This window comes from Gopherus evgoodei, chromosome 5 (genome assembly GCF_007399415.2).
Source record: "Gopherus evgoodei ecotype Sinaloan lineage chromosome 5, rGopEvg1_v1.p, whole genome shotgun sequence".
NCBI classification, from domain to species: Eukaryota; Metazoa; Chordata; order Testudines; family Testudinidae; genus Gopherus; species Gopherus evgoodei.
The window spans coordinates 51,231,721-51,243,847 of NC_044326.1; the positions used below are offsets into that span (position 1 = coordinate 51,231,721).

General features: G+C 42.4%; 1 protein-coding gene across 1 annotated transcript in view; it reads right to left on the minus strand.

Annotated features, from left to right (window-relative positions):
* FRYL (FRY like transcription coactivator) overlaps window positions 1-10,778 on the minus strand; it is a 383,738-nt gene extending 372,960 nt beyond the window's left edge. The window contains exon 1 of the mRNA XM_030563429.1: window positions 10,568-10,778. The gene's annotated coding sequence lies outside the window, so the exon portion shown is untranslated. The remainder of the gene's footprint in view (window positions 1-10,567) is intronic.
* Window positions 10,779-12,127: the final 1,349 nt, after the last annotated feature.

The following is a 12,127-nucleotide window of genomic DNA, read 5'->3' on the forward strand; positions in this document are numbered from 1 at the left end:
TGCGTGCAATCAACTTTATAATATCTGTTTAATAAAACCGGTTTAAGTTAATTCGAAATTATCCTGTAGTGTAGACGTACCCAAACACTCCTTCCTGCTGGAGGCCTTTCCAATAGAGAAGTACCAAAGTTCATCACCTGTAGAAGTGATGAAAAAGCCCAAGACTTGCACTGTACTCAAGAGGAACGTAAGAACAGCCATACTGGGTCAAAACAAAGGTTCATCTAGCCCATTTTCTTGTCTTTTGACTGTGGTCAATGCCAGGTGCCCCAGAAGGAATGAACAGAAAAGATAATCATCAAGTGATCCATCTCATCACTCATTCCCAGCTTCTGGCAAACAGAGGATAGGGACACCAACTCTGCCCATCCTGGCTTATAGATGCAGATGGAACTATCCTCCATGAACTTATCAAGGAAGCAGACACAAGGATGCTTCTGCATGCTGTATGCCCCAATATAACTTCTGGGAATCTTGGTATCAAAGAAACCATAGTAATTAAATCACCTGATACAGATGTTTTGGACTTTGCTTTTTATTACTTCCCAAAAAATGGAACACATTGATAACATGTGGATTGAAATAGGCAATTACCAGCACAATTGACTAGCATCGTTTCATACCTGTGCATGCAATCTGTGATACACTCACTCCTGCAATATACTTCCTGCTGTACATGCATTGACAAGATGCCACAAGATGTTTTGGGGCGGGGGTGGGGAGAGAGGGATTGTGATTGATGTTGTCAAGACAAAGGGAGCTTACAACTCCAAAGATCTTGTCAAATTGGAAGAGAGTGATAGACAAGCCACAATTTCTGCAACAAAGAAGTTAGCAGAAGTGCAGTATGACCAGAACAAGAAAGAAAAGGAGGCCCACAAAGACCTGAATTGCATGCACTTCCATCTAGCCATCAAAAAGGACAAGTCACTGGCCAAGCTCCCACCACATGAGGACCATTTTGACGAGCATGTCAAAAAAGCACCTTGGCATACAAAGACTTGGATGTCTTTGCATACAAGTAAACCCCAGATATTGGATCACCATTGCAACATGGATGGAAAAATGCAGATGACCAAATATTTCCCGTATTCTTCAAAAACCCAATGGCATCTAACTTTTTCTAAAACCTTATTTGTGCATGTAATAGTAGGGTTGCTGCACAATGAACTGTGTCTGTACGCAGAACAATCTTCTCTGCACAGAGCTGTGTACATGTCGAGACAATGAAGATTGTGGTACCCCATTCACTCAAATCATAACGAAAAACAAGATGATCATGATGTTGACTAGAAATGTCACAGCACTGTTACCTCTACAAATTCATCAAATAATTTTTGTTTTTACTCTTTAAACTGTTGTTGTGATACTCTGAGGTCAAGAAAATCCAATAATATGTTTTGAAATACACAGAGTCATTAAACTAATGAACGAATGCAAATATTTCAAAGTGGTCATATTAACAAGTTGATGGTGTCATTGTTTATCCCTATTTCCTAGCCACCTGACAGCTACAATCATAAAATAGACAAACTTTCTAATTATTTATGATATGTGTGCATGTAGAAAGGGTATATTAAGTTGACCAAATCAGTTGTGTCTGCCGCTTACCTATAAAGAAATATCCCTGCAGAACTAAATATCAAAAAATTTACCTTGTCAATTCAAAACGTGAAATTCAGTTTCTAGAGGATTAGTGATTTAATGCACTATTCTGCCGTCTAGCCCATCGCACTTCCTCCCACTCTCCCCTCCCCACTCCACACTTTTTTAGTCCATTAATCTTAAAAATATAGGGAAGGGACCTCAGGTGTCATTTAGACCAGTCCCCTGCACTGAGGAAGAACCAAATAAACCTACAGTGTCCCTGACAGGTGTTTGTCCAATCTGTTTTTAAAAAACTTCGAACGATGGGGATTTTACAACCTCCCTGGGAAGTCTATTCCAGAGACTGACTACCCTTATAGTTAGAAAGTTTTTTCTAATAGCTAACCTAAATGTTCCTTGCTGCAGATGAAGTAATCATTACCTTAAATTACTAATTAGATGCGCTTTCCCTGGGGACAGTCCTGCCCACCTGCCTGTGGGCAGAGCAGCAGAAGCGAGGGAGAGTACAGCCTGGACCATGAGGCTTTCTATGGGAGTGTGCGCACTGGGAGCCCACAAAGCTGCGCAAGACTTCTCGCATTCTCCAGTGCTCAGCACATCCCAGCACAAGGAACCCTGGGTACAGCCCCCTGTCGGGGCAGCCTGGCTAGGACAGGGAGAGGTACTATGCAGCTCCAGCATCCAGGCTACAGCCTTCCCTCCCACCCCATAGCCCCTTACCTCAGATGCAGTGCCTGCACGCAGGCAGGTTTGCAGGGCTGCAGCCAGTGAATGCACATCTCAGGATCTTGCCTGCTGCAGGGGCTTTTCTTCCAAAAAAGATTTTCAATAAGGGTCATGCTGTTGCCAAATTCCATTAACATTAAAGTCCATGAGATGGGATTGATTCAGTTCCTGGCAAAATGTTGCTATTAACCAGAAGTTATTATCCAGTTTGCTATTAAGCAGATTCTACTGTACTTAGAAGAACTGTAGTCCCAATCCCAAAAAAAAAATTTTTTCAGAGAAAAAATAAACCACCAATGAAGGTCAAAAACAGACTAGTTCATTTGCAAGATGAAGCCAAGCCAAGCAGTTATTCACACAAGCTCACTATTTTATTTCAGAATTGCAGAAAGTTGATGGAGAAGCAGCATTATTTTCTAAGATTTATTAAACTGTAGGGATTTCTACCTCCATTCCCCAAATGTCTGCCAATATCTGCTAGAGTTTTATAAATTGAACATACACTGAAGCAGACTGGTGTAAAATACTACCATAATATGCAGTATAGAGAAACATAAGAAAAGTAATTCCATTGTTTTTTGGAACTCCATTAAATAATACTTTTTCTCAGGCCACTGGTATTATCTAGACAGCTGAAGGAGTAGTGGGCGGGGGAGTACTACTAGGTTACTTTTGGAACCCAGAGAGATACAGAGATGCCTTTTTGAAAAGTGATGTCAGGTTTGTGCTTGCAAGATACATGCAATAAGACTTGAAATTAGACGAAGGTTTCTAACCATTAGGGGAGTGAAGTTCTGGAACAGCCTTCCGAGGGAGGTAGTGGGGGCAAAAGACTTTCCTGGCTTTAAGACAAAGCTTGATAAGTATATGGAAGGGATGTTATGATAGGATCGTTAATTTGGGCAATTGATCTTGGATTACCACCAGATAGGTCTGCTCAGTGGTCTGCGGGGAGATGTTGGATGGAATGGGAACTGAGTTACTGCAGAGAATTCCTTCTTGGGTGCTGGCTGGTGAGTCTTGCCCACATGCTCAGGGTTTAGCTGATCGCCATATTTGGGGTCGGGAAGGAATTTTCCTCCAGGGCGGATTGGCAGGGGCCCTGGAGGTTTTTCGCCTTCCCCTGCAGCGTGGGGCACGGGTCGCTTGCTGGTGGTTTCTCTGCAGCTTGAGGTCTTCAAACCAATTTTGAGGATTTCAATAACTCGGTCCTGGGATAGGGGTTGTTATAAAATTGGATGGGTGGGGTTCTGTGGCCTGCCTTGTGCAGGAGGTCAGACTAGATGATCAGATTGGTCCCTTCTGACCTATGAGTCTATGAGTCTATAATAAGTCTGCCGTTAGCCATTTTGACATGATTGGTTAGTTTTTGCATCAAGAAGAGACTTATGCATAAGTCAAGAATAAGAGATCGTTTCTGTGACTAACAACTTGAACCCTTTCCATTCAGGGCAGTATGTAACAGCCTGCAATTTGGCTGTTGGTGTTCTTCCCATCTTATTAACAGATTATGAATTTCAGAATTCAGCTCTTGACATGGTTTGGGAGCGGCAGGTTAGTTTGTTTAAAAAGAAAAAAATTCATGAGCAGATTTGCTTTACTGACATTCCTATGGAACTCATGCTAAAAAGGAGTACCTCATTCAGCTTTTGTTGTTTTTGTTACAAAGTTATAAATATGTTTTATAAGGCACTGTGCTTTCTTATACATCATTGCCAGGATTTTCAAAATCAGGCACTTAAAATCGCTTTTCAAAAATCAATGAGCAACCAACAGCTCCCATTGAAGTCAGTAAAAGCTACTGGGCATTTGACACTTTCAGAGTCAGGCCACTTATTCAGGCACCAGAGTATGGACTTAGAAACCCGACTTTAGGCATGCAGTTTAAATAGTCTCAAACCTTACACATTAAATCTTTGATTATAAAAAGACAAGTCTGTCACAAAAAATGGTGGTATGTATACTTCCACCTTTTCGTGTTCTCTGTATGTATAAATATCTCCTGTCTGTGTGTTCCATTCTACATATCTGAAGAAGTGAGCTGTAGCTCACGAAAGCTCATGCTGAAATAAATTTGTTAGTCTCTAAGGTGCCACAAGTACTCCTGTTTTTTTTTTACAAAAAATACTGAGATACATATGGGTCATTTGAAAAAAAAATTAATAAAATGTATTGTTGGCTTGATGGCAGATCACAGTAGAGCGAACAGAGTTGCTTGAGTAGTTCTGCTCCTTTTTTTTTTGTTTGTTTTTTTAGAGGGATTTTAGTGAGAAGTACTGAGCAACCACTATTTGTTCTCTCATGCAAGGCTCTATCGCAAAGACGTGCTGGCCACCACTTCCCGCAGTTCCCATTGGCCAGGAATGGCAAACTGCAGCCACCAACCGATTACCCTGACAGGCCACGTGTGGGCCACAGGTTGCCCACCACTGCTCTACTGAGTTCTATTCTGTCACCCCTCCTGTTCAATGAGTTTTTAAGTCATTTGGGGAATTATGGATTGCAGTATAGGAAAGATCTCTGCGTTTCCATCTATTCCAACCCAGATGGTGCTGCAAAAAGACCCCAAGTGCAAGCTGTCTCAGACTCAACCCAGATAAAGTTGAGACAACACTTACAGAATGGGGAAAATCTCAAGAAATGGCAGAAGCATGAGCATCCCAGCTGAGAAAATCTGACTACCATTTATTGCTTCACTTTACAACTTCGGAGATTGAGTGTCATATTCAATATCAGCTGCTTCTGAACACTCAGCAGCACTCTATAATTCAGCAGCACTCCATTCAACTGCATTAGTTTTATTTTTCAAGATAATCATATATACTTGGAAAGATTATGATCTTCTGGATGCAGATCTCAACATAAATATTGACGCTTCTGTCATCTCAGTACTAGATTACTGCAATGTGCTTTAAATGGAGCCACACTTTAAAACTAATATTGGATACTAATCCTCTGCCTGGTTCCTTCCCACAAGGAGCATGTTATACCCATGATCTGCACTGTATACCAGCTGACTGCTGAATGAAATTTTAAAAGGTGCTGATTTTGATCTATAAACCCATAAATGGTTTAATTGTTTGCTGACAGACTATTGTTTCTCCCCATGTAATACTACAGGAGCTGTAGTCAGTTTAAGTGTTCAGGTTAATAACCCCGTGTTTAGTGGTAAAAAAATACAACCAGTTTCTCTAAGTGAGGGGTACACTGCTTTACAACTTGCTTTCCTTGAGGAACTGCCAAAGCAAAGAACTAATAAAGGCTGTCAAGCAATTAAAAAAATTAATAGTGATTAATGGCATGATTAGTCACACTGTTAAACAATAACAGAATACCATTTATTTAAATATTTTTGGATGTTTTCTATGTTTTCAAATATATTAATTTCAATTACAACAGAGAATATAAAGCGAACACTGTACACTTTGTATTTTTAATTTCAAGTATTTGCACTAAAAAAAAATTATTTTTCAATTCACCTAATACAAGTACTGTAGTGCAATTTCTTTATCATTAAAGTTGAACTCATAAATGTAGAATTATGTACAAAAAATGCATTCAAAAATAAAACAAATGTAAAATTTTAGAGCCTGCAAGTCCACTCAGTCCTACTTCTTGTTCACCCAATCACTAAGACAAACAAGTTTGTTTACACTTGCAGGAGATAGTGCTTGCCTGCTTCTTGTTTACATCACCTGAAAGTGAGAACAGGTGTTTGCATGGCACTGTTGTAGTGGTGTCGCAAGACAGTTACGCGTCAAGATGTATGAAGGGACATATGAATCTTTAGCACTTCAATCACCACTCCAGTGGACATGCATCCATGCTGATGACAGGTTCCGCTCAACAACAATCCAAAGTAGTGCGGATCGATGCATGTTCATTTTCATCATCTGAGTCAGATCACACCAGCAGAAGGTTGATTTTCTTTTTTGGTGGTTCAGGGTCTGTAGTTTTGCATCAGAGTGTTGCTCTTTTAAGACTTCTGAAAGCATGATCCACATCCCAGTCCCTCTCATATTTTGGAAGGCACTTCAGATTTTCTAACTGACCCAAGGTTTAAGACCTCACATTAATTCCTTCTTTGCATTTTGTGAAATCTACAGCGAAAGTGTTCTTAAAATGAACAACATGTGCTGGGCCATCATCCGAGACTGCTATAACATGAAATATATGGCAGAATGCAGGTAAAACAGAGCAGGGGACAGACAATTCTCCCACAAAGAGTTCAGTCACAAATGTAATTAATGCATTATTTTTTTAAACAAGCATCATCAGCATGGAAGAATGTCCTCTGGAATGGTGGCCAAACCATGAAGAAGGATATGAATGTTGAGCATCTCTAGCACATAAATACTTTGCAATGCCAGCTACAAAAGTGTCAAGCAAATGCCTGTTCTCACCTTCTGATGACACTGTAAATAAGAAGAGGGCAGCATTATCTCCTGTATATGTAAACAAACTTGTTTGTTGAGCCAGTCACTAAGATAAGAAGTAGGACTGAGCGGACTTCTAGGCTCTGAAGTTTTGCATTGCACTAAACACCAAAACAGTTATGTAACAAAACCAGACCAAAAAAAAAAAAATCTACATTTCTAACTTGCACTTTCACAACAAATAGAAAAACATTATTTCTTTTGTTTATCATTTTACAGTGCAAATATTTGTAATAAAAATATACACTGATTTCAATTACAAACAGAATACAATATATGAAAATGTAGAAAAACATACAAAATATTTAATTAATTGTAATTGGTATTCATTGTTTAACAGTGCAATTAAAATTGCAATTGATAGCAATTAATTTTTTAATCAAGATTTTTTAGTTAATTGCATGAGTTAACTGTGATTAATCGACAGCCCTAGTAAAGACTACACCTACACAGAACACCTTATCTATAAACTATAAATACTGATAGTTGCACATGGGCTGTAATAGCAACCGCTTTGAGAATATTAATGTACACAGAAAAATAAATTTAAACACAAGCACACATAACTGTATCTATGTGTAGTCTCATACTAAATTTAAGTTTTAAGAGATGCTATCAAGTTGCTCAGCCCCAACATTGGGTATTGCAATAAATGTTGTAGCTCAATTAAAACAAAAGCTTTGAGGTTTGGGTGGAGGCAATCTTAACATCACCCTGCACTGCTAGAAACCAACATGTGTCTGTGTTTTGCTACTGCAGGGAGATTCAGACTGGTCTAATTTAGCTGTCCAAAATGACCAGAATCACAAAGTTAGTTACCATAAGTAGTTCATAAAACTAGTTTCTTATAATCATTTCAAATTTTAACCTATGTGATCTCTAGGCAGGAACCGGGGAAACGGGTGGAGACCAAGGGGGGAGAAAACAACTCTTAAAAGTTTTTTAAAAAAAATAACAGGAACACCTGGAGCATGGAGTGTGACAATACACCTATCCACTATATCACCAAAGCAGTGTGCCTCCACCCTGCTCTCTCAGAGATCACTTCCAGAAGTGAGGGAATTAGTATTTATCCCTAAGAGACCTTGGCCTCTCTTGCTTAGGCTACTAACCTGGAAGCCACTTTGCAGTAACTATGGTAGCAGTTTGTGTGATGAGGACCACTCATCCACTGGCAAGCTGACTCACACCAGACATCAAATGCCAATAACTTTTTATCAGTATGAAGTGGTGTTGAATTAAAGTCATGCTTTCTCACAGGGGAGGGGAAATTTGTTTCTGTCCTAAAATACCGTGCTTACTAACTTGACATGTAAGTTTTATCAAAATATTCTGTTTCCTTCCTGTAACAGCATGACAAGATAAGAATCAGTGTGTGGTTTTCCAGCACTTGGTTTGTAGTCTTCCACACAGATTGTAAAGTTACACTCACACTGTTAATGTAAGCTGTAACACAGTAGCAAAAGTACTGAAACAAGAATATATTGGGTAAATAATTCTTAAGAAGAATTGCAATATAATTCTATTGTCTTAATCAATTTACAATAACTGCTAGTTTATTGCTGAATCCAGTACTCTGTATTCCCCTGTTCCTCACTCTCTCCCAAAAATGAATAGCTCTTCATTCTGCCACCTCAAGAGCATTATGTACAGGACACCTAAAGTAAACATTTTTATCAATTAACTATTTTTCCAGTGTTTAGATATCTAGGTCCATAAACATCTTATGAAAAATTATTTCCATTACATAACAGCAGAGTTTTGGAGAAGCACAGTACATCTAAGATGATAATTTGGTCCTGTTTTAGTTACCACTGTATAGACTCAATGTACAGAATTCTAAAGTGCTTGCTGCTATGGTTTACATCTTTTATAGATGTCAGATACTGAATAGGCTCACAGTCAGCTGATACTGTTGCTGTCTGGTCTTGAGATTGATTTTTCAGTCCTTAGAACTGAATCAATGGATACCTGTTGCTTCTGTAAATTGTTCTCCTCAACAATCTATGAGAACCCAATTTTGGTGGTCACAGTATTGTGGAAAGTCTACTTAGTTGTTTTGTTCGGTCTTGACCATGCTGCTGAGTCTCTGGGCATTTTAGCTGGAGACGCATTGCTGGCTCTAGCAGTATCATCTTGGGTAGCAGTGTGTGTTTTAAATTTAAGATGTTTTTTAATAATTAAAAGAAGGAAATCTGCATGAATTATGTATTTTTAAGAATGTTACATTTGCCTAGGATAGTCACACAAAAAAAAAAACACACAACACACAGATGTGCAGTCACAGAGGCAGCTGTACCACTGCAATTTCAACAACCTCTTTGAAAGAGTAGCAGATACAAATAAAAAAATGCATGCATAGTAATATAAGTTTAGCATCTTGACTCTCAAATTGAATAGCTTTCATTAAATGGGACTTCCTACTACAGTTAAATGTGCAGGAGGGGAGAGGTGCCTTCTCTACTTTGATCAGAAACTGTAATTTACATTTATTGCCATACTAAGAACTAGATATCATCACCACCATCACACCTGTTGCAAGTAAACTGCAGTTGTAAATATAAGTTGTGTTTGGATATAAATATCTTGCAACGAAAATAAAGTGAAGAATGTGGGGAGTGGGAGGGAGCGAGAGTGGGGCATTTGTTCCACACGTTTCCTTGGGAGTCTGAACTGGGCTTTGAAAGAGTTTCTTCTCCACCCGGAAGTCTGCCAAAACAAGCCATTTCTCGCAGTCCCAGTTTCACACTAGAAGTTGAATGCAGCCCCAGGCAAGAACCAGCGGCCTCTCACACACCGCACCGAGCGGAGATTATTAACTTTGTTACCAAACCTAGAGAGCGCCAGGAAACAATGTTTCACCCCCAGCTCACGGGCCTCCTCTCGGTGCCCCTGAGGGCCTGGCACTGGCCGAGCGGGAGCCAGTCCGGCGTGGGAATGGGGGCGGGAGGGCTTCGGGTGGGGGGGTCCCAACAGCAGTTTCTCTCCGCTTTCCCTCACCTCTGCTAGTAAGAGGCCCCGCCAGTGTGAAGAGCCGCACGGCGCTGAACCCGCCGTTCGCTCCTGCTGGGCCAGGCGGAGGCCAGCAGCCCGGAACACAAGCCGCTCTCTGGGGAGGCTCCTACTGTGCCAGCGATACCAGCCAGCGAGCTCCCGCGCCGCCGCCAGGGACCACTGTCGCCTCTAGCTGCGCGCAGCCCAGACACTGAACCCGCTGATGTGCGAGACGCCGCTGCCTGGGGAGCGCCCTGCTTGGGGGGCGGGCAGAAACCGCGAGGGCAGCCGCCCCTAGAGGCCGCCGGTCACAGCTCTGCTGTGCCTGCTGAGGGACTAGGGAGCGCACATCCCCACCCCGGCAGAGAACCGGGTCCCCTCGCACCACAGCGGGGCGTCGGGCCGGGGGATGAGGATCAGCCCCTAGGGGCGCCCGGCAACCCAGCCTCCAAGCAGCGCTCGCCCGTTACAGACACGGATGAACCCACCGGGCGCAAGGGGGGTTCAGACTGCTCTGCTCCGAGCAGCGGGGGCTGGCGCTGCGCCCAGCCCGAAGGCACCGTTGGGTAACTCTTCCAACACAGCCGCCCCCCAGCTGTAAACAAAGCAGTGCGAGCCAGGGGCCGGGCTAGCTACAGAGACGCCGCGCGCGCGCCACCATCGCTTGCGCTGCCTTGTTTACAGCGGGTCGCGCGACGGCGATTCCCCGACCCCTAACGTTCCATTTCCGTTAGGCGCAGGCGGCCTCCATTCTCCAATAATGAATGAGTCCCACACACACACCCCGGCGCCGAGTTACCTACCCCACCAATTAAAGTGTTTCTCTCATCGCTACCTCCGCCGCCGCTGAGAACTCCCGCACTCCACAGCACCACCGCCTCAACCTGCTACTACAGCCCCTTTAAGGGCTAGTCCGATAGGAACCGACTAGTGAATTAAATCTCCATCGACGTCTCCCCGGCTTTATCCCGATAGCGCCTTCCCCTCCTCGATAACTCGACGGTCCGGCTCCTTTTTCCCGCCTCCTCTCCCTCCCCATTGGCAAGCGGCTCTCAAACAGGAACAAACACTAATTGGTGAAGATGGGTGACATTCATCTGTCTCCACCCCTATTATTCATCTTGATTGGTTCATAGGGGTCAATCCCTCCCTGAAGCGGCCAATCGTCTCAACCAATCACTCCGCCATGTGGCGACTGTGCCCTTCCTATTGGCTACGTACACCAGTTTCCTGTAAGGCCGAATGGCCAAGACGGAAGTCTGTCCTAGGTTCTCGACGGCTCATCATGGGGAGCGCTGAGAGACCGCCCCGTTTGTATACATGCTGGCGAGGCTGGGAAATGAGCTTCTAAACTAAAATGAGTGCCCAGCCCTTTAAATGTCTTCCGCAGTGTTAGGGAAGCTGTAAAAAGTCTTTACACTTCCATTGCGCGAAGGGAGTGTGGTATAATTCCCATACGTGAATAACTCCCAAGAACTATTCTGACGCGAAACGAGTGGACAGAGTCCTCCCTTGAAGAAAGGCGGGCATGTTCTGTATCCCCGGGGATTAATTCTAATCCCTTATCCTTCTCTAGTTATCTGGACACTATTTATCCCCAGATTTTAAGGGCGTGGGGCTCCTGGATTTCTTAGTCTCTGTCCTCATTTCCCGTCCCAGATCCCATCGATCCATAGCTCTCTCTCACGCTTGCAGACTGAATGTAAACAGGGGTGCAGCAGCCCCCGGGAACCACTAGACCATAAATTCCAAAACGTCCTTGGTCAGCTGGGACCAGTTGGAAATAGGATTTCCAGCTGAGGTTCAGACCTGGCCATCACCAACCACACTCTGGGAGCCATATACATTAATAAGAATAATAACTCATAATTAAAAGGTCTAGATCTCTGAGATTCAAACTGAAACAGTGGATTCTGGATGTTTATTGTCATGCAGAGTTTTGAGGAGAGGCATCAGAATTACTGCATTGAGTTTGAAAAGACCAAGATCATTTAGAAGTTTCAGGATAGGTAGACAAATGTGTCATTTACCTGAAGAGACTTGTTCCATAATTAGATTGTTCCATAATTGTTCCATAATTTCTTTCCCTCTCAGTCAATTTGGATAAAAAAAAATTGGGATTAGCAGAACCATTGCTTAAAATCTCAATTTCACCCATAGAAAAAAATGAACATATTTCCTCTTCCTAAATGAAAATGAGCAAATATTTGTCTCTTGGCCAGTTTCATGTCAAATGTGCACATACTTTTTGCCAGAAATTATTCACTTTTTCTCACACAGCAAACCACTGAACTTCCCCATATAACTACTGAAGCTCTGAACTTTGGAAGATATCACAGTGAGGGACATAAGACCCATTTAAA